The 21946-nt window shown below is 35.9% G+C and overlaps 1 protein-coding gene across 3 annotated transcripts in view; it reads left to right on the plus strand.

The window, feature by feature from the left end:
* The window catches only part of CDKAL1 (CDKAL1 threonylcarbamoyladenosine tRNA methylthiotransferase), a 374946-nt gene that overhangs the window by 246868 nt on the left and 106132 nt on the right, over window positions 1–21946 (plus strand). The window lies entirely within an intron of this gene.

Below are 21946 nucleotides of genomic sequence, written 5' to 3' on the forward strand. Positions count from 1 at the left end.
GATTTTCGATAACCCAGTATAGCTGGCACATGTTGGGGCATATGGGGATTTATTAAATCATTCAGCTCTTGCACAGAGCAAAGAGTGAATTACTTAATACCCAAATTTTAAACAGCTGGTTACTGAGCAAACAGTAATGTACGTCGTATGTCTTTTTCCAGGGCATTTTTTGTAGTGAACTTAAGAAGGAATAAAACTGGTTTGATGTCTTGATTTTAAAGAATAATAGAGTTTCTTTATCCTCCTCATTAAGAAAATACCAAATTATCTAGTAGTTCTTGTTAGAAACTCCAGTCTCCAGATGCAAGAAAAATCTTTGTACCATATGACAGCAGGATAAAGAAGCCAGGCAAGGTAGAGAAAATGTTTTGGATATTTGAACATGTGTTCATCTGTGAAATGCGAGGTTTTTTCTTTGTGCTTAAGAGCACAGAGTCTTTGCTTGTAGACTTTACTGTTGTGACAGCAGCCAGCTATTACATTCTCATGTAGATATTCCCATAAAGATTTCCGCACAAAATTTGCCAGAACTTGACATGGCTGCAGACAACTCCAGAGCCTAGAGCCAGAATAGCTAAAATTAAATATGTGTTTAAACTACTTTAATAGCCAAAAGGAATTATTTCTACCTCCCATTTATCAAAAAGGTAAAATAAACCAAAAGTAGAATCCCCTATATCTCCTTTCTCATTGCTGGGGCCATAAAATCATCTAGAAGCTTCCTACAGAAAATGTACACGGACTTACCAGTAGATTCCAAATGTCACCTTTGTCTCTAGAATGTGACACCTGCTCTGATAATAACTCCAGTGAAAGTTTAATTAAAGCAGGGATTATATAGGCTGACCAGCTGACCCGCAGCAGAAGTAAAACCACAAAATCAAGGAATGCTAATGGTTATCAGTTAAGTGTTTAATAACTTGCATTCAAACTTCTAAGCACATAAAATTGTCTGTCAAGTAAAAATGAAAGGAAAAAGGAAAAGAAACAGCCATGTAATAATTTTGGAACCCCAAAAATATACCAGCTGATTTCTGAATCTTTTGCTCAATCAGGCCAACAAAACTCTCTGGGACTTTTTTTCTTCAAGAAGAAAAAAAATGCTTTTCCTTCCTCTGGAGAGCCATGAGTGACTGCAGAGGTATCTTCTTCAGAGTGGGGATTTATTTATATCCTGCTGAGCACAGAATACCTTATAGAGAGAGATCTTCAGGAGTACTCCAGTCAGAGCACTCTCTATATTGAAACTCACTTTTTTAAAAGAATGGAGCATTCTTGACACTCTGTGTCTGTGAAGAGAGAAATATCACAATTTTCCTCTTTTTGAGGACTCTCTGCAGGCATGAGCAATAGAAATTAACTTTTTAAAAATTAGTACTGATGTTCTAGTGCTGGCTTTTGATATGCAACTCTTTGTATTTCAGAGCCACTCTCCCCAGCCACCTGACAACATTTTTGGTCTATTACGAAGATCAATAGCAAAATGCATAGAATATAAAGCAAGAAAGGCAAATCCATTAGACTGTAAAAAACTGAAATACAGAAGGCTTCTTTTATACTTTTTTTTAGAAATCCCTTCTATCTTATTTGCACTTTTTTGCTCAGAAATTTCAGTAAGTTCGACTATTCAGGAAAACACTGTTGAGGAGTTGATATCTGGAAATCTAATATATAGATATATAGATAGAGATATGTTTCTTGAGAATTTATTTTTAAACTGTTCTAGAGAGCAACAGCATAAAGTGAGGATGTATTGATTAATGTGGAGGGTGTACACAGTCTGTAGGGACTAAGCAAGGACTAGTGCCCTGGTCTATGGTCTCTGGGGACTAATATGGTAGTCTGCAGGCACTATTCACAAGACTGATTCCTGCATGAGTTTGCAACTAAATACAGGACTTCTAGAAATTGCTGCTTAGTGAAATTAATCCAGAGACCAATTTAGTCTTTTATCAGCAAGTCTTCTTTTTGGTGTCATTATATCAAAATGTGAGTTGTTTTTCAAGTGATCTCAAATTTCAAGATTCAGCATAGATTATATTTCTGAAAGGTGATGTTTGTAGTTGCAAAAAGAGCAAGACAGCTTTAATTATCTTGAAGTTCTGAAACTTAATCCCCTGAAATTTACTTTTCATGATAAAAGCAAACAATTGGAATATATTTGAGTTAAAGAAACCTGAGATCTGAATGTCATATTTTGTAATTGCTTGAATAATCAGCAATGTGAATATATACTCATTAAAAAGTCCTTAGACTTTTAATGTGTTTTCCAAATTTGCTTTTGTTGCCCAGACTACATTATCTCACCTTTTTGGTTTGTGAAGTGATTCCGATGTTCATCAAAGTTTATATTTATGCCTCCTATTACTGCTGCTTGATGAGAGATACATGGACCCAAAATCTAGACAAACAGAAAAATAGGGAAATTTAGAGCTAGACTGAAACACTATACCTTTCTGTTTTGGACAACAGCGTAATTCTGAGTAAAGGCTGGGTTTGCCTCCCAGTTTGTTTTTGTTTGTGTTCTGAGGTAGGAGCATAAAATTAATTGTAGGTGTCTGCTGCTGTTCATTTGAGACTGTCTCATGCCTCAGACTGGAAACATTGGAGCTTTCCAGTATCATCAGAAAGCCAGCAAACTTGGTCTGCCGGCAGAGAAGCCACAGTTAGGCAGAAAATTCTGGGGTTTCTTTTCACTGGTTCTCCCTTTTCCATTAAAATTTGACCTACTTGAAAGCCCCTTTGAGCCTCAATTACTTTTAGTTCTAATCAAGCCTTGATTTTTCAGCATAGGTAGATACATAATTACTGCAGTTGGAAGAAGGCAGTAAAGGACCTAAAGTATGTGTGTAGTGGAAAATAAATCACAAACTTGGAAGGAAATTTTTCACTCAAGTGCAAACTGAAAACCTAATTGCCCAGCAGTTACAGACAACTGCCTGATGTCTTGGGAAACTAGAGATATTGTCCAGACTGAGCAAAGGTGTTACACAGTCCTTTTGGGACAGCTGTCTTCAGCGAGGCTCCCTACTTCCTTGACATTTACTGAAAGTAAAATCGGAGGGCCATGAAAAGAGTAATTTTAAAATAACCATTTACTATTTTTATATGCCTTTTTCTACTCACTTTCAAAATGCAGGTAATTATGAAGTAGACTATATAAACTCCCTCACTTTTTTACAATGTGAATGTGTTTAATTTTCTTTCTCAAAATGCACTTCTGTTTCTCAGAGAGACACATTGTTGAGCTCATTTTGCAGACGTGCAAATCGTGTCCCTAACAAACCTTGACAAGGCTTTCAGATTTGGGCTTTTTTTAATGGGTTTTAGCACATCTGTTCTGTCAGTCTGACTACTGGAAATGCAAATGTCATCTGTTTAAAATCCTTATTACGTTCTCTGCTAAGAAATTGCTGAGTGTATGTGGTACTTATCTGTAATTTTATACCTCAGTCTCCAGACTCTTCTCTCTACTCTCTTTTGTCTGCTCTTGGAGTCTGAACTAATCACTTTACTAAAAGTGTCTCTTTTTTTTCTTATGTTTTAAATTAATTGAGTGCCTTTAAAAAGTATTGAATTAGCACCAAAAGCTAGAAGTGGGTGTTTTTTATCATGTAGTACAAAGGTATATTCAAGTTTGTGTCTAGACTTGACCCTAGTGCTTCATGGTGTAGCTTTTGATGGACAAGCTCCTTTTTATCACAGGATTAGTTGTCTTTAATTGTCTTGAAGTTTAAATTTGGACTTTGCTAGGTCTATAACCCTTCCTGCCCTGCATTTGATTCACACGGTCTTGGAAAGAGGTGTAAGTAGGCGAGAGGTTTCAAAGGGGCTGAACACTTGCAGATCCATTAATTTCATTATGATATTATGAACATCAGCATTCATCAACCTGCATTTCAAAAGTATGTTTTTCTTTAGAACTGATTGTAGAGAGAAGACAAGAATTAGGTATTTCAGGATAGCTTTTTTTTTTTTAACTAACTAATTGTAAGATTACTTCAACCAAGCTAAAAGTTTTAGGAGGGCAGTCTTTCCATTTTGGCCTGCACAGCACTTTACTCTTTTCTCAGCTAATGTTACTTTTTAGCAAGTAGATATACTTTTCCTAGAGAGGGAATGGAAGGCAGGAAGGCAATAGCTGCACCTTTTAATCTTTGTCTTCACTGTTTTAAAGATTGTAATTCAGGTTTAGGTAGTTCATGGAGAGACCTCTGTACTGCCATAGTTTACAGAATTAGATCTTTTGCCACTTTATAAACTACGAGTCACTGTTTGCTAGCCATAGTCTTTCATGCCAAATGCATCAAGAATATTGGAGTTTTCTGGGCTGTCGGCTCTCAGATATCCTGTTGTTTGTGCATCTTGTCAGTTCATGTGTGAGGATATACACATACAAATACGGAAGTCCCAAGTGAATCATGTGATGTGATGTTAACATAAAATAATTCCAAATTTACAGACTACTTTGAAGATTAGTTGACACCAAATGTAACTTCAACCTGTTTATTTTGGGGGAAATACTGTATAGGAAACTATGATTTCAAAATTTCTATGCTCTGTAATTTTTTATATGAAGTCTCTTTGGATTCTGGAGCAATTTGGATGTGTATACTGACCTGTTCAAGCAGGATGTGCATGCTTATGGGTACTCCCATTTTACAACATTTTCTTCTAAATAATAGTTTTTGTGGAGATAAGAGAATCATTATGAGAGGGTTAGTTTGGGGGTTTTCTTCCTGGTTCTCGGGTTACTGTTCGACTCCCATAGTAAGAACTGGAGGGTGAAGCCTAGGAAATAAAGTGCCCAGGATGAGCACAGCTTGCTGAGTGCAGACTTAGCAGGCACACAGGGCATTTGCAGTTCAAATCCTCTGAGGTCACAACACTGCGATGCTCTGCTTTGGCCACAATTGGGAGGAATAATTTTTTGAATGTTTGCTGGAAAGAGAAGTGTACCCTGATGAAATGTAAAAGCAATTTCATCTGATTATTATACCTGGCTTATAAGCTGGCTTACTCTTTTTGCTAAATATAAGTAGTGAAGTTGCTTAGAGTGATACTGTCTGTATGCAGTTATGATTAGTCTCTCCTTTTCCTGGGCAGCCTCATCTGCAGCTTTCTTCAGTAAAATCCTAATGTTGGCAGTACTGTTAGACAATAGAATAGAAATTAGTAAAGTTCATCCAATTCAGTTTTTTAAGTGTAGCAAGATGGTATCTTTTTTTCCTCTTGTTTTTTTTCTGCCTGAAGGCATGTGAATGTGTTCTTTGGAAGTAATGATATAAAATCTGTAGTAAGGATATAAGGAAGGAATGCAGAAGTGGAAATAAGTTTTAAAGCATTTAATATTTATGAGTTTAAATTCTTGTCTGTACTTATTTGGATACTATATTTCTCTAGTGTTTTAAAACAATATAACTAAAATCACTATGGCTTTTTTCTGAATACTTATTTCCTGAAAAAGAACATAGAACCTGGGGAGTGGAGTCTAATATGTTTTTAAAACAATAACTTTAATTCATATCAGCTTGCTTTATAGCAGATTGACTTGGCATGTTATTTTCTGTTTTAATTTGCTCCTGAGCTTTTAAGCATATTCAAACATATATTAAAATGTGTAAGCATTTGGGATAGCAAATTAGTGCAGATAAAAATACAGGGTATGTGTACACCTTATAGTGCTCAGATGTGCATCAGAAAATTCTGATGATGGTATTAAACTTTCATGTTTGATACATTTAAGAAAAGTATTTGTTCATCTCAGTGTGTAATTTTTTTCAGATTTTTGCCACAGTACTAGGTAATAAATCCATTTTGTAAGCCATGTTATTCTGATCACGTAGGACAATGTGCCACAAAGGAGTTTTTGATGAAGGTGGTAGCTGGCCAGCGGATAAGTGCTGATTGAATCTACATTTGTTGAACTTTCAGGGAAAATAAGTTGAAAAGAATGAAAAAATGACAAAGGCAATATTTCTATAGCTGTTTGGTACCTTTAGTGGTTATTTTTTAAACACAAACTGCTTAAATGAAGAAAACTGGAAAACAGAAATACGCAAAGCTTTTTAAACGTCTTTAAAAGTGTAGCTATCCAATTAGAACTGTTGCATTAAAGAAGCATGATAATTCTGCTGCCCAGAGGTTTTGTCTATATATTTGGGGACTGTGGTACAGATTACTTTGGCTAAGCTCAGTTTTGTGTTCATGTGCATCTTATGTTGGTTTGTATATTGTATTCAGGAGTTGATGAATCACCTCTTTTTTTAGTAAGAATGAAATTTATAGCTGTAAACTTCATATTACATGGCAAAATAATCACAAACCTGAAATCTTAAAAGGTTTGTGCATAAGAGTAGTGGCTATAACAGATTAAAGTTTATTTTCCACAGCTGAACCACGTATCTCATGCACTTAAAATTATTTTTGTCTATTTTGTTTCTTATCATTATGTAGAGCTGTCATTTTGTTTAGTAGGAGTAATTGATGAAGTACAGCTGTTAAATTGCTTCATAACAAGAGGACAACATTGCAAATATGGTTATATGTAAAGACACAAGAAGCAATGTAAATTCTTCTCAGTCTACCTACTGGAAAATTGTAATTCAAATGCTAGTTCGAGCTGGAAAATGTTGGTATGTCCAAGCACCTTTCCCATAGGAGAAGAGAAAGCTAGAGTGGCTGATTGTAAGACATTTTGTCTTGAATCTGCAGAAAATATTTATTGGTAAAAATCAGAGACCATAGAAGTGAATTTTGTATAAAAGATCAGATGTGATTTTGTTAATATTTACCTTCCTGCTTTGTTTATGTTTTAAATATCATATGGAGTTAATGGCAGTAAGTCATAACATGCTTTTCTGCTGTTGGTTACCTTAGGTAATTTAGTTATATTTTCTACAGAATGCAAATTTGTGACGTATTTTGAGAGTTTTCATCATTATTAGAATAGAAGAAGCTGAAGTCTGTCTCTTAACATATGTTTTCACAAAATACAGCTTTTACTTGACAGCATTTAAGTAAAGTACAGTAATTATGTCATTAAGTGATGAGATAATATTTCTGTGTTTTCGCTAATAATGCAAATAAACATTTTTTTCTTAAGGCAAATGTTCAAATAATTCTTAAGAACAAAAAATTGTTTTGTTGATTGAACTAAGTGTGCATTCAAACAGTGATTGTATTTGTACAATAATAGTAGCTGGGAATTTTTCATTCTCTTTTTGTAATGTAGCATCTCTATGGTATATGCTCCCACCCCATACATAGAGTTTGCACAGAAATTAATTGTTCCTTCCATTAGACTTCTGGAGTACCCAGAAGTTAACTTTGAGCATCCTCCTTTCACTTTTTAGCTCTGTCACAAAGCTTGTTTCACATCCAGTTTAAATCCTCTTCTAATACTCTTGATGAATTCTAGGTACTAGTTTGTCCTCTCATTTTAAACTTCTATCCTGAGATTTTTCCTCTGATCTGCTGGGGTTTTTTTCCCCCCTTGAAACAAGAATGTATTTAATGACCTGGTATAAATGTGACTTTTCCTATTTGCCTTAATATTTTGGGGTCTTATAAAATTTTCTGATGGACTTCCTTCATAAATAAATAAAATGCCTTTATGAGGGGAAAAAAACATTGCATCTAAATACCTTATCTTTCTGATAACTGAGCCCTGAGCCAGAAACTCACAATAACATCTTCCAAGTATTTACTTCCTCAATTCAGCATGTTGTTTTGTCAAGGAAATCACTCACAGGGTAAGTTCTGTTACTCCAGTAGCACCTACATTGCCTCCACAGGAAGCTAGGCTTGAAGGCTTGGTGAGGCACAACTGCAAGGTGCAAGAGTGTGTGATCTCCTTGTGCAGCTTTTTGCCAAGTTGTGAAAGCTGAAACAGGCCCAAAGAAGTGTTTTTGCTGGGGGAAATAGTGCCTTTGCATGTTTGATAGATGCTAATAGCCAGGGTTATACTGAGATGCCATTGTTGCACCTTGTAGGCTGCCACAGTTAAGGCAAAGTTGCCTTATCACCAAAGCAAATTTATTCCAGAATTATTAGCTGTGATTCTGGAGCACAGGATTTTAAAATCTTTCATCTCTCTATTTACTTTTGCACTTATACAATGAATTTGAGGCCTTTCATTATCTTTTGGGAGTTCACTACCATCCTTGTCTGTGAAGGTAGCATGTGTTTTAGCTGGAAGGAAAAAGAGATTTGAGCTCTCATCACTGATTTTCCTTTTGTTCCTGCTTTTCATAAAGGCAAGGTAGCCTATGTAGTATTTAAGTCCTTTTCTAAGGTGGCATCCAACATTCAGCTATTTTAGTAAAGTCAGTATGCCTTGCTTTTCTCCTTAAACCTCCAGCCTTCCTTTACAGATACTTATTTTGTATCCTGCCTGCATTTCACCTTCTATATGTTAGGGAAGAGCCCTAAAGAGCAGTCCCTGAAGATCTTGTGTCTGGTGATGAAGAGTTCAGGCAGGTTAACAGATACCTCAGGCTCTCACAGCAGATGAGAGGAATATTTCAAAGTCATGAATAGGGTTCATCTGCTGCTTTTTTAATGGCTCCTTCAGTTAAACCTCACACAACTGCACTCTGCATCATACCTTTATATTTTTTATAAGTGAAGTGGACATTTGAAACCACTTATATATTTGCTAAGTGCTACTGTGCTTAGCAAAAAGCTGCATTTACACAGCTCTCCTTCAGTCTTGGTTCATTTAGAGACACAGTGTGCCTGTCTTCAGATTTTCCATACTCGTGGATTATTTGCAGTGACTGCAGGAGTCCCTCTGAGGAAGAGAGATTATTTACTTGCCCATAACAGATTTTACTTTGAGATAGGGTGTCTGCAGGTTTAGCCCTTCCATTTAGCTGTGTTCCTTGGTTAGGTCTTATCAGTGGACTCTGAGGAGGTCTGGGCCACTCCTGTTATGACATCAAGTAATGGCTGAAATCCTTCAGACCTGAAGGATGTTTCTTTGGATACTGCTGACATAAAACACATCATAGTTCAGTGCTTGCTACACCACCATGTGATTACATGTTGGTGACTCCTCAGAAGTGCTCTATAAGTAGTTAACTGGTCTTTGCCTTCTCCTGAGAATATTTCTTCTCTAATATTTTTTTTCAATGGCAAGCCAGATGCCAAAGAAATTTTTTATTGTTATTGTTTTTAGGGTTCAGTTTTTCCCTAAAGGGAGAAATACTAACATTTAAACCTATTAGGCTGAAAAATGGGGTATGTTCTAGAATAAAAATACAAGAAAGTGAGAACTGTAAAATGCAGTGAATATTTTCAAATGTTTTTTTCCTGATAAGGCAAAACCCTAAAAAAACCTTTTCAGAGATGCTTAATTACTTAGCAGATAAGAAAATCCAACCTGCTGAAATTCCTGGAACTTCAATGCTGGCACTGAAACAGAAGGAAAGGAGGTGTTGTGAACTATAAAGACTTGCAATAGATCACAGAGGATGAAATGTTTTTCATTAATGGACTCAAAGGTTAAATCAATAAATAATTCCTGAAGTTATTCCATGTTTTTCTACCTACTTCATACATGTCTGATATTCCCACCCACATGGAATAAGCATTTTCAGAATGCTGTTACATAGGTAGTAGTTTTGTATCAGTTGCTCAATATTGTCTCCATAATAAATGAGTTTAAATTGTTTTAGATACAGCCTGTTTCATCCTTAATGATCCTAATTTGCCATTTTCTTCAGACTTTCTTTTATACCATGCCTTCTGTTTTTCTCAGGGTTGAAAAACCAGTGTCCGTGTTAGGCCCAACACCTTATACCAATACACTGGATTTCAGCTTGGGAATTGAGTTTTTGCAGAGGCCTTGTGGATCTTGCTGTCTAAGAATTCTTCGTACTTTTTGCTGGTATTGCAGAGCCAAAAGGGCACTGTTGTGCCTGGCAGGCATTTAACAGGTTTTCCAGGTTTGTTAATTCATGTCCAAATGCTGTTGTGGAATATTGTGTGATTTGATAAAATTGGTTTCAGTAATACAATCTGAATGCACACAGTGCTGGTTCCACTTTGTATTCTACTCCCTTTGTATCATACTTTGGGTATTTTATGAAATTATTTCTTACATTTAAGTAGGCTTTAGCAGAAAGAGTTCATGGTAACTATTACATTCAAACTTGTGTTCAGCTTGCAAAACTGAGTAGTTATAACCACCTTGTTTTATTATTTCATTTGAGACATTTTTTCAGCTGTCTCTGTATTGATTTGATTTAATGCTGCAATTTTAGCCTGCTCCAGAAATTTGTTGGCTTTTGGAGAGGTCTTTTGTAAGGTCTTTTTGGAGAGGTCAAATTGTAATATGATTCCCTGATTAGAATGTTGAGAACCTCAGGAAAAGCATAGTTGTTTTTTTTTTCATTTCTTTCAGTCTTGCTATCAAGATCTCTCCCTTTGTTTCTATACTCATCTCTTTAGTGACAAAGGTTTTCAACTTTTTTCCTTTATCAGAATGATTAGATATAATATTCCCATCTGAGGACATCGCTGATGTCCTTTCATAATGATGTTTTTGAAGGTTTTCTGTTTACTTCCATCTCCTTCTTAAGTATTGCTTTTTTAACTTTTACCAGCTCTTTGGGGACTGATGCTAGTTCCTGAAGAGTTGCCTTGCTCCATCCTGATTCTTATTTAGTTTTCAGTAGTAAGTTTCCTGCCTAATTTACTAATTGTGGGATCTTCACAGACTCTGTTTGGGTTCTTCAGATGCCAGGCCTTTCTGTCTTACCATGTCAAGACAGAAGAAAACCTGTTTCCCTTAATCTTTAGATATTGCTCCTGTGCTTTGAATCACATTTCTAAACCCAATTGGTACTGATCCTGTCTCTTACCTAATTACATATATTCATATGTGAGAAAGAAGTTACTCATCTCAGTTACATCTTTATTCATCTTCTACTGCTATTAAATTCACTGAAACCTTATTCCCTAAATACAATTTTTATACATTGCCTATCCAATGTTAATGGTTCAATGATGCCAAAGAGCTTTATTTGCCATAATTGGTATGCTGTCATATCTTTGAATTCTTCATAAAACATACTTTTAATTATTTCTTTGATGATTCTTCAGTGATAACAGCATATTTTAGTTTTGTACTAATTCTCTTTTACCTTTCAGTCAATGGCAGGTCAAATCAGGTAACTGCTCACAACATCAAGTTGCCTTAATTATTTCTATACAGTATGAGTTTATTTAACTTTGAAAACTTCATTTTCTCTCTCTTTTATTTCTTTGCAATGTAGAAACACATTTTTATGGTGTTTGCTCCTCAGCATAACAGAGGCCATCTGACACATGCAAGGCCACAATATTTCAGGTGACCACCTTCCAGCCTTTTGTTTGACTAGTTGGGGTTTTATTATCTTTTCTAAAGTTCTGGATTTTATTTGGACTTCATTAATGGCTTTGCTATTATTACTTTCTAATACCTCTTCTCATATTGACATGCAGTATTCCTTTTATGTTTGTCTGAATTTTTTTTTAAATTTCCCACTTAGTAACCCTACACTTAGGCAGCAAAGTTACTGCTTGAATTGCTTAAGATTCTGGCTGTGTACAGCCTGTCAGAGTCCTCAAAAGAAAAAGACACCTGAACTTCTACACATTTAGCCATCCTTTATTTTATTTAAAGCTTTTGACTGTGACAATATGCACTAATAACAAAATGGTAAGCTATCCTAATTGTCAGTATTGAGGTATCTGCAACTTGATGACACACTGAAAGTTAAATAGTTCACTGAACTGAACAGAGAGAAATGGATAAGAGCTTCCCTGAGGCAACAGTGTCTATTGATTTTGTATTGTTTTAACTTTGTCATTGGCAAGCTAACAGTCTACATTTAAAATACCATCTTTTCTTTTCCTGATTTTGCTTCTGATGTTCCCTATGTGTAACTTGGTGTGCATGTCCTTCAAAACTTTTGAAGGAATGCATGCATTAATTACTTCAGTTGACCCCAATATTCTAAACTGATTCTGTCTGTTACAAAGAGATGTTCTTACATTACTGGCAATTCTAGACAAAGGAAGCTGCTACCAAAATATTACAAACATGAAGTGTGTAAGAATCTGGCTGGTTGAAGCCATTCTTCTGAGAGGTTAACTAGGACATTTTAGAGCTGATTTCCTGGTGATTTTGCTTTTTCTGCCCAGTGTCCTCAAGCTACATAGCAGACTAAGTCCATTTCTCTACTTGGAAGAGAAGCCACAATATTTTGCTTTAAATTTTGTCTTATTAACTGATGCATAAAATAATATTTTATGTTTATGGACCAATCCTGTATAATCTCTTGTTTTCTGAACTCACCTGCTGTTTGGGTATACCTGAGAACAAAACAGATACTTCTCACAGCCATTCGGCAACCTTCCAGTTAGCCAAGTGTTTGTTGCTGCTGTTGCTCGGAAAGGTGGATATTATTTCTGGTGTGATTTCTTTAAATTCAGATTGTTATCAGAGAATGTCATGAATGGGATGAGACAGTGATCTGCAGATGGTGTTTGTTGTGTACTATCACTCCAGTGATGCCCATTAACCTTAAAAGTCATGCCCAGTTCTTTTTGAATATTGTTTCAATTATATTTTTACATGAATGAATGAATAATTCTTTATACATGCCCTTTGAAATATTTACTTCATCATTTCTTTAAATTTATTCTTGCAAGGTAAATTCTCAGTTTCCCAGTGATCCAAGTTATATTGCGTTATGCTGATTGAAGTATGATTATATTGAAATATAATTAACTTTATCTTATCACGCTTTAATTAGTAAAGCACACTGGATTTCTTTGAAGTTAAGCTCATGGGTTTTGGCTTAATAAGGAAATAGCATTGCTTGTGAGTCTGACGTGTTACCTCTGAAAATATAATTCTGAATCTATATAGGTGTTGTGTTCTGAGTACATCCCAATCCTTGTGTCACACTTTGGTCTGAAGTGTTAAGACCATATGATCACATTTACCAGTGGATCATGAAATAAAAATGAAAAATTTTGAAGTTACACAATAGCAGCTTTCAATCTTTGCGTAGTAGGGAGGGTGTTACTGGAATTTTGAGCCAAATATGATACTTACTCTGAGAAATCTTTTATTATTACTCAAATTTGCTTTTTGTGCTGCTGATAGGAGTAGTAGTTCCTTGTGCAACCTCTTTCCAGTATATACATTACTTTCTAAGGAAAAAAAAATGTTTTAGAGAGGTGACAGTAACAGGTTTTGACCTACCAGATGCTTGATACTTGAGAGATACTGACTCTGAAAAATTCACATTTAAGAATGTATAGAAATGTACATCAAAAACTGTGTGGTGTAAAGCTGCAGCATGGTTTAGTTAGTGTGCATGAGCTGTGATATAAATGTCTCTAGCTAATATACGGGAAAACTGCTTATGGCTGTTAAAGCCTTGCCCCAGACAACCTGCTGGCTGGTCTGTTAAAACTGTGACTTTCAGGTTTAATTATAACAACACTTTCTGTAAGTACTGTGTTGATAAGGATGTAGCAAATAAGCTGCTGTATTTTGGGTGATCAGCTGGTGTGGTAAAAGTTGTGTTTCCTTAGGTACTTTGAAAATAGAATCGAGGTTACATTAAATTTAGTGCACATCTTGCCTGTGTTTTTAACTGCTGTTTTCTTCAGTGGTGCTCCTTTCCATGTTGAGATTTGCAACTGGAAAACATTTTGTGTGATGATTTCTCACAAAATGGTAAGACAGAAACCAGTCAATTTGTTTGTATAGGTTGTGATGGCAAAGAATTGTGTCTCTTTTAAATCTATCAGCTCTTTGGGGGGAACTCTTTCAAACTGTGAATGCTTTTTTCAAAATCTTCTTTGTTTTAATGTATGTCTTGCCATTCTCTACTTTTTCTCTGTGCTGCAAAAGTTATTAATATAAACAGTCTTGAACCAACACCTTGAAATAAAACATCTATCCCATTGGCAATTTTATTTCCTCAGTTTCTTTTCTTGATCAGTTCTTGGTTTTGCTTCAGATAGAAATCTTACATTCCCTGTTAAAGTGTTGCAACTTGTCATACTACTGCTCCTCCTTTGACAACATCTTCAGTTCCCCTTTACCACCACATTGCTGACTTTGTCCTGTCTTTGAAATGTGTTTGGCCTTCTTTTTGTTTTTACTTCCAGCTTATTTATTTTCTAAAACTTCTCTCTTGTCCCTTACCTTGTGTAAGGTCCATTACTTTTTGCTATCTGCTTACTAGGAAACAAATTAACCCAAATCTGAAAAAAAATATTAAAAGTAGATAATTTATCTAAATTCTAGATCTATTTTAAGGGATTTTTAGCTTGTTGTGCCTGCATTGTTACATGCTGGCAATGCCCCTCTCAAAAGGGATAGGTTACAATGAGCAATGTTACTATAAAGACAATCAGAGTTTATCAGAGGTATGGCAGATCTTCACACAAAGGAAATTAAGGACTCTTCAGTCTGGAAAATGGTAATTGAGAGGGACTAGAAGAGAGGTCAATAAAATCATGAAGAGCACTGAGAAGGTGAACAGAATTGTTACTGGTCTCTCCCAGCATAACAATTAGGTAGCATCAAATGGAATTAGCAAATGGAAGGCTCACTGGAGATTTTTTCCTTTCAAGTGGTCTTGCTATGGAGAGGTTTAGATTCAAGGAGAGACTTGTTGACAAATTAATAGAGAAGAAATCCATCAGGAACTGCTGGTTACAGAAATACCTTTCTCACAAAACCCAGTTGGAAGGGTGAGGGGAATCTGGGGGGGGCTCAACATCTGAAATGCTTCCCTCAGCCACTTCTGATGCCTATTGCTAGGATTAGATTGCTGGCTTAGATGGACCAGTAAGTCTTATTTTCAAGATCCCTGAAACATTGCAGGACTGTAGATTATAGATTGGCAAAAAGACATATTCAGAAATACTTATTTTTATTTTTTTAATTAGCATTTGTTAATGGAGCCCTGCGTACAATTTTCAGATTTGGTTTCATCATGCCAAAAAAGCATGCTAATTATTTTGTTTTATATGCCTGATTTCTGTGTCAGAGTGAAGAGCTAAATGACTGTCACTGAAACAGACGTGAATGGGCCCTCAGAGCCCAAGACGTTTAGTATTGGCGATAAGCATTGTGTCAGACTGAGAAAAAGTATATCATATTCTCTGCTACTCATGGCTGAGATCCTATTATTTCTGACCATGCCTGACAGCTCTAATGTTAAAATGTGAAGGGTCATAGAAAATTAGTGTAATTTCAATGGCTGCTTTAGTGCAGTGAACATTAAGTCAGTTCCCAAGAACAGTTCCCTGGTGCAACCCTTAATAAATTCAAACTTTATTTTTGGGGATGACCTTTAGTAATGCAAGCCTTGATCCATTGAGATGCTGTTCACTTTTGATGCATCTCCAAATCCCTTTTTTATGCATTTTAAATCAACACATGCTTATTCTGAATTTATGTGTGTGGATAGACAGAGAGATGTAATTTAAACACATCTGTTCAAATATGCATTTCAGATCAACTTGGTGCCGGTTCTCATAATACGGCTGAGTTTTTGACGGGTATTATATCCCTAAAGTACACAGCAGATGGTATTTATTAGAGATTGAATGGAAATGAAGTTTAAGGATGTTGAGCTTTTTGTCTTAAGTCGCTCATTTTTTAATCATAAAACAATAATGATCTGAAGTTATAAATCTGTAACGAAGTTCTATAAAATGTTTCTTGTTTATGGGGAGACTAGAACACGTTTGTAGTTGAATTAAGTTGGTCCAAGCCTTAACTGTTTGGTTTGGGACTTTAAAAAAATTTTTTTTTTATTATTATTATTGTTGTTGTTATTATTATTATTGTTTGTTTGTTTGTTTTTTTAAGGAAAATTGATAATGGGAAGTATTATAATGCTTCTCCTAAACCATTTGGGCTGCATCTAGTAGGAACTCTGGCAACCTTCACGATAATTGTTTGAAGAGAGTAAAACCATGTGTATTCTTTCATCCTCAGGCAGTGAGCCATGCTAATTATGAGATACACTTTTTATCTAGGTCACTATTCCCTGGTAACAACAACAGCCCAGTCCCTACTCACACAGAGTCCTCCACACCTATACCTTCTCAAGCTGAGTTCTGGAAATCAGGTCTGCTTGCTGCCTCCAGGTGTCATTCAGCCCAGTTTCTGAAAGAGCTCTTCTGGGGGCAGGAGGTGGGTTGGGAAAGAACAGTCATTAAAAAATGCCTGTTCTCACTCTCATTTAAACTCTGAGAGCTGTTGGATTGTACGTCTTGATCACAGATACAACTCTACAGCCTGTTTAAGGTGACTTACATCAAAACCACAAATGACTCCCAGTTCAAACCCAACATATTAAGCTGCACTTGCAAATCTGTTGGACACTGCTGCAGATCCCAAAGCTCAGGTGTAATGTGTTCCCTATGGAATCACCATCAGGAGCAGCCTCAAGTGCTCTGTAAGATGTGGAATGCAAAAAGCAGGATACATCCCCTGACTCTGTAGCTGCAAGGCTGGACTTACTATGTAGTTGCTGCTGCCTTTGAAATTTGAAGTGTTTCACTACGAACCACCTCCAAAGAAACTGGTAGGATTTAATGGCTTTGCCAACTATTTTCCCAGGTGTACATACCTTCCTTCAGGGAAATTTGCAAGAATACTCTGAAAAAATATGCTGAGGTTTTCTCTGTGGTCCTGTCTGGCATTCATTTGTCTGTTTTATTATTTTTAATCAAACCAAACATATAAACAATACGGCATTAAAATTAAAATTTCTTCTTCTGGTTTGTTATGTCTTAGGCATCAGTTTCAGAGAGATATGATCCAAGCTGAAAACAAGTTTTAAAAACAGTATTAAAATTCTGCTTTTTACACACATAAACAAAATAGACTTACTTAAACATCTGATTTTATTCGTTGTCTCAATTGTTGAGTAAAAGTAATGAACCCATTAAATACTTTTACATGCAGTAGCAACATAGTTACCTTTTTTGCTTTAATTCATCCAAACTGAGGTGAAGGAGAAGTGATTTCTGAGACAACCTGGGGTTGTCTTGCAAAGTAGTAGAAAGCATTTTGAAATAAGATAATTTCTTATATCCTATACAACTCCGGTATAAATTTTCTTAAATATTAATGTTCTTGATCTTCATAGCTGCATTTTAATAAGGTGTCTTCCCAAAGTATAGTTTATATCTGGCCATAAGGCTCAGTATGTTATCATTTAAGAAACTTTACACAGAATGTCATGACATGCCTGTTGTCATTTAACCAAGGTACTTTCCAGTTTTACTCCATATGTAAAGCAGTTTAGCAATTGATATGAGGATTCAAAAGAACTTGTTTTTCTGACACAGAGGTTCTGAACTCACACATCCTGGACCACTTTTAAGCACATATGGAAAAGATTACTAAGAAAAATATTTTCAGTGGATATCCATTTATTAGATGCCTGTTCACCCATTGTGTAATTTAGAGTAAATTATGTTCAGGTTTAATCCCCCAACTCCAGACACTTAACTTAGGAGTATATTGTCCTGTGCTGCATTCATAGTCCAGAGAGAGAGAGAGAGAGAGAAGTGCTGGAGGATTTCAGCACAGAAACAGGCTAAATTCCTTTCTCAATGTGTGGGGATTTTTCCATGGCTTAATCCTCAGGTTAATCTCCATATAGCCAAGAGGGAAGTGGGGTGAAATTTGCTGTTTTTCCTAGGCAGTGCTTCCAGCTGAGCAGTCTGTTTCTCTTGTGCTAGCTCCAGTTGATGTGACTCCTCAGTTAGCGATTTAAGTTGAAGTCAGAAATCCCACAAGACTAGGCCTCATGGAGAAAAGAGAAAAAAGGGGTGAAAAGGGCTTCTGGAAGACTGTGTGTGGTCACTGGGAAGATGCAAACACATCCTTCAGCTCCAACACAAAATGGCACATTGAGATGACTGGTAGGCCCTGTAAATACACTTGAAAGACAAACTCAGATATCTTCAAATTATTTCATCCATTAACATAATTTCATGCCCTCTGAATGGGCTTATACTGCAGAAGCATTCTAATATATAAAATAATATATGATGCTGAAATAACATTTCAGAGTAGGCTGGTTTTATTTTCATTAAAATTCAGTTTTTTCCCTAACATTTTTTTCAATGCAAATTTCTAATTTATGAATCAAGAAGTTGTTGTGTCATCACATATTTTGGGTTTTTTTTCTTAAATTACTATAGATTACAGATGGAGTTCTCATACCCTTCTGTAAAACTGTATAGTGTTTTCTTTTTATACTTATTGCTATTTATTCTAATCCAGCATTTTGTTAGACTGTAAGGGATGGAGGTAGCCGGTCTTGCTTAAGAGCAAGTTGGTGGCTTTAAGTAATTTCTGATTTAAGTGTTAATTGCTGAAATGGAAGTGGGAAGAATATGTGATCATGCAAAAGAATTTCAAGTGGTCATGTGACTAGCTGAAGGTGATAATTTTAGCTCCTTTACATAATTTCTTCCCTGAATGTGGATTTGGTTTGTAATGGTTACTGCTCAAGGAAATGTTTTCTGTAGCTAAAACCACATGAAATGGTCCATGTAACAAGTTAATCCTAGACATTTTCACCATTTTGCTGCTGCTTTTCTTAGTAATATTGCTCTGTGAAAATGGGGGTGGGGTGGGGGTGGTCTTACTGTTTTATTTTTGGCAGCTTTTATCCTTTTATCTTCTTTTTAAGTCATTTGTCCATGACTTGATTTATAGGCATCCGTCATTTCCTTGGGTCTGACTTTCTTCTCTGACCCCAGAAGCTGACTTGTTTCCTCTTTAGGTAGAGGGTAAGATGTTGCTTTTCTTCTGTATTCTTTCAAACACATCTTGTTCTTCTTTTCAGTGAGGTTTGGATACCTGTGCTGTCAGCACTTGTTCATGGGTGTGTTGGCCCTTACAGCATCACACTAAAACAGATGTGTCTTCACTGTAAGATGAAGTCACTGCTTCCTTTTGGGTGGTCAGAATTGCCCAGAATGATGGGGTTTGCATTGCTGTTCTAGTTCAGAATGGCAAAACATCAGTCTGCTTGAGTAGATGGAAGGAATTTATATATGTACAGGTACATAGGGGAGAAAATAAGTATTAGAGATGTTTTATCTTATACATGGCATTAATTATTCCTCTGATTCATCTTGTTCTGCAATTCCACAGTTTTACAATAAAACATCCCCATTGAGAGTCAACATGCTGTGGAGCCTCTCTCCTACACCCGAAAAAACATTTGTGGAAACTGAATAGTTAGGCTAACTGTAAATGAGTTCATGTAATAAATGTTATAGGGAATGTTCAACAGGTTTTTTTTGTTTCCTTCAGAATAGATAAGCAGCATTTGGTGTAAAATAATAATAATATTGGCTGATGCAAAAGAACTTGTTTTTATGTGATTTTGATCATATTTCATAGTTAGAGCAATTCTTAAACTTCATCTGAATCGAAGTAATGAAGAGTTTTGTGCTGCTTTCTTTCAAGCTGTCAGAGAAAAGGTCACTTTAATTTTCAAATGTGTATGTGTTTTGTATTTTTCCATAATTATATCTTTTTCCCCTCTTTTTTCATTAATAAATTATGTTTCACATGTGGAACTAATTGTACATATTTTTGTTCATCACTGCTTTGAAAAGTCTTTAAGAGCTTGATTTTTGTCTTTTTGGACTTTGAGTGAAATCTCATGCTTTTCTCTCCTTTCTAAACTGCTTGTTAAACAATATAATCAGCAGTGATATAAAAATGCACAATGCAATGTCATATTTTAGGGAGTTACACTGGATTGAACTGTAATTAATTGCTGTTGCTGAATACACCATGGTCCTTATTCTCTTTTTGTACCCAGGCTTTTCTTTGTGTGTAATAATTCCATCCAGGAAGAAATCTAATTACTAAGATAATTAACACCTTATCAGCAAATGGAGTTCAGACATTTGTAGAGTTTATGAATTTTTAAAATATGTAATTTCCTTTTAACTGAATGACAACTGGTGTTATGGAGAAAAAGAGCATATTTTATTGTATCTAGCTTGATTGGACCTTATAATTCATGTTGCTATAGAAACAACCAGGCCTTTAGAAAGGATGGTATTACTACTACCATTGGTAATAAATGCTTTGACTGTTGCCAATAGTGTCATTAAAATGGATAAAATAACTTCATTATAATGGTTTTGTCAAATGTAATGAATGTTCTGTTCGTGTTCTGAGAAATGGCAGCTGATGTTAGGTGGCATTGGTTTATAAAGTAATGTACTCTTTCTTCCATGAGCTTACTACTCCTGCACAAGATATTTGTGGTATGAAAAAATCATGTTGCAGGATATGGTGCTGCTCTCTTCAGTCAGTCCTTAAAGATAAGGAGTTTTATTGTTACTTGATATCAAGCAGAAATTCATATCTTGATGTTTGTCAATCTTAAGAAAGCAGTGGTAACTGAGGGTCTGAGCCCTCACCTCTGGGGATTTCTGCTCTTCTGCACAAAATCCAGATTGTGCTTCCCACTTAGGGTTGTTGGATCAAATCCTTGAAAATGTTCAGTTTTATACTGGTTTTGATTTGTCATTCAAATGCCATCTTTTAACCTCAGCTCAGATGATGGAGTCTGATTAAAAAAGGAAATTATAGGATTTGGTTTCTTTGGGGATTTTTCATAAGGAAAATAAGAAAGAAAATTCTAATAATATATGACAAATTCCTGTGCTGCTATCTATATGTCCAGACACATGCTAAAAGGAGGGCTTGACATTAATATAAGCTCATTCCCAATACTTGAAGGAAAAAAAAAAAGTTTCAGGGAAAAAAAAAATCACAAAATATATTTACTACCATGTACAATTTGTCTGAAGGCTGCTGTGGTGGATATAAGCTATGGTCTAATATCACACCTAATAAAATTAATAAGAACAGTATTCTCTGCTTCCCTTTTCTGGGGTCTTTTGCCAACAGGTTTTTCTTTTCCAGTATAACTCATTGTTTCAGGAAGATTTTCTTTCAGGAATTTTTTCTTTCAGTTATTCAAAATCAAGATTCTTCACTCACTATAACTACAGCATTATGTTTTTTTCTGTGGTGATGTAGTGTCTAATAAGAAATTAGAGTTTTCTTTGGCTGTTTGAATGCTTTATTAATGTAATTTGGATTGCATGCACTAACATTCACAGTTCTGCATTGTCTTAACTGGATGAGGGGAAGAGAAGCCTTCCATCCATATCTTTAGGTTAGAGACAGTCTTGGAGACCCCTTCTTAACCTCAAGTGTGAACTTTGCTTGTGACAGTTGCCTTTATGCTATTCACCCCTTAAACAATCTCTCTCAGCTGTTCCCTTGCCTGTGGCCTACAAAAGAGCTGTAGTATTATTTAGATTGGAAGGGACCTCTGGAAGACATCTCATCTACTCCCCGTACTTGAAACAGGGCCAGTTCCAAGTTAGATACCACCAATATTTGTATAGAGTTCTTACTTTTCTCCAGTATTTTCTGCAGTTTATCCTTGTTACTGGCAGTGTGGGGTGAACTCTGTATTGTGGAAACAGTCTCATCTGTGTCAGGAGGGAGCACTGTGTGTTTCTGCCTCTCTCCAGAGAATGCCTTTCATTATTCCCACTGTACACAAAGCTCAGTCTGGGCGCAGGCCCTGACAGCTGCTCCAGTATCTACTGGGGCAAGTGTTCATGGCATGTTCCCACCATGTCCAAGACAGTGACAGTGGCACAATTTCAACTCAAGTTTTCTAACTTCACCCTCTTCTGTGCATCCTTCTGTGTCTGTGGGCTGTCTCTGTCAGCTGTGCTGCCTTAACCTGGTGTGTGTGAGGGATCTGCACATTCAGTCCAAGGGGAACAGCTAGGAAATGTTGACCTTGCTTAAATAAAAGGAGAACTCATTCCTGTGTGTTTGTGAACTTAG

Source organism: Taeniopygia guttata, chromosome 2 (assembly GCF_048771995.1).
Source record: "Taeniopygia guttata chromosome 2, bTaeGut7.mat, whole genome shotgun sequence".
Classification (NCBI taxonomy): Eukaryota; Metazoa; Chordata; class Aves; order Passeriformes; family Estrildidae; genus Taeniopygia; species Taeniopygia guttata.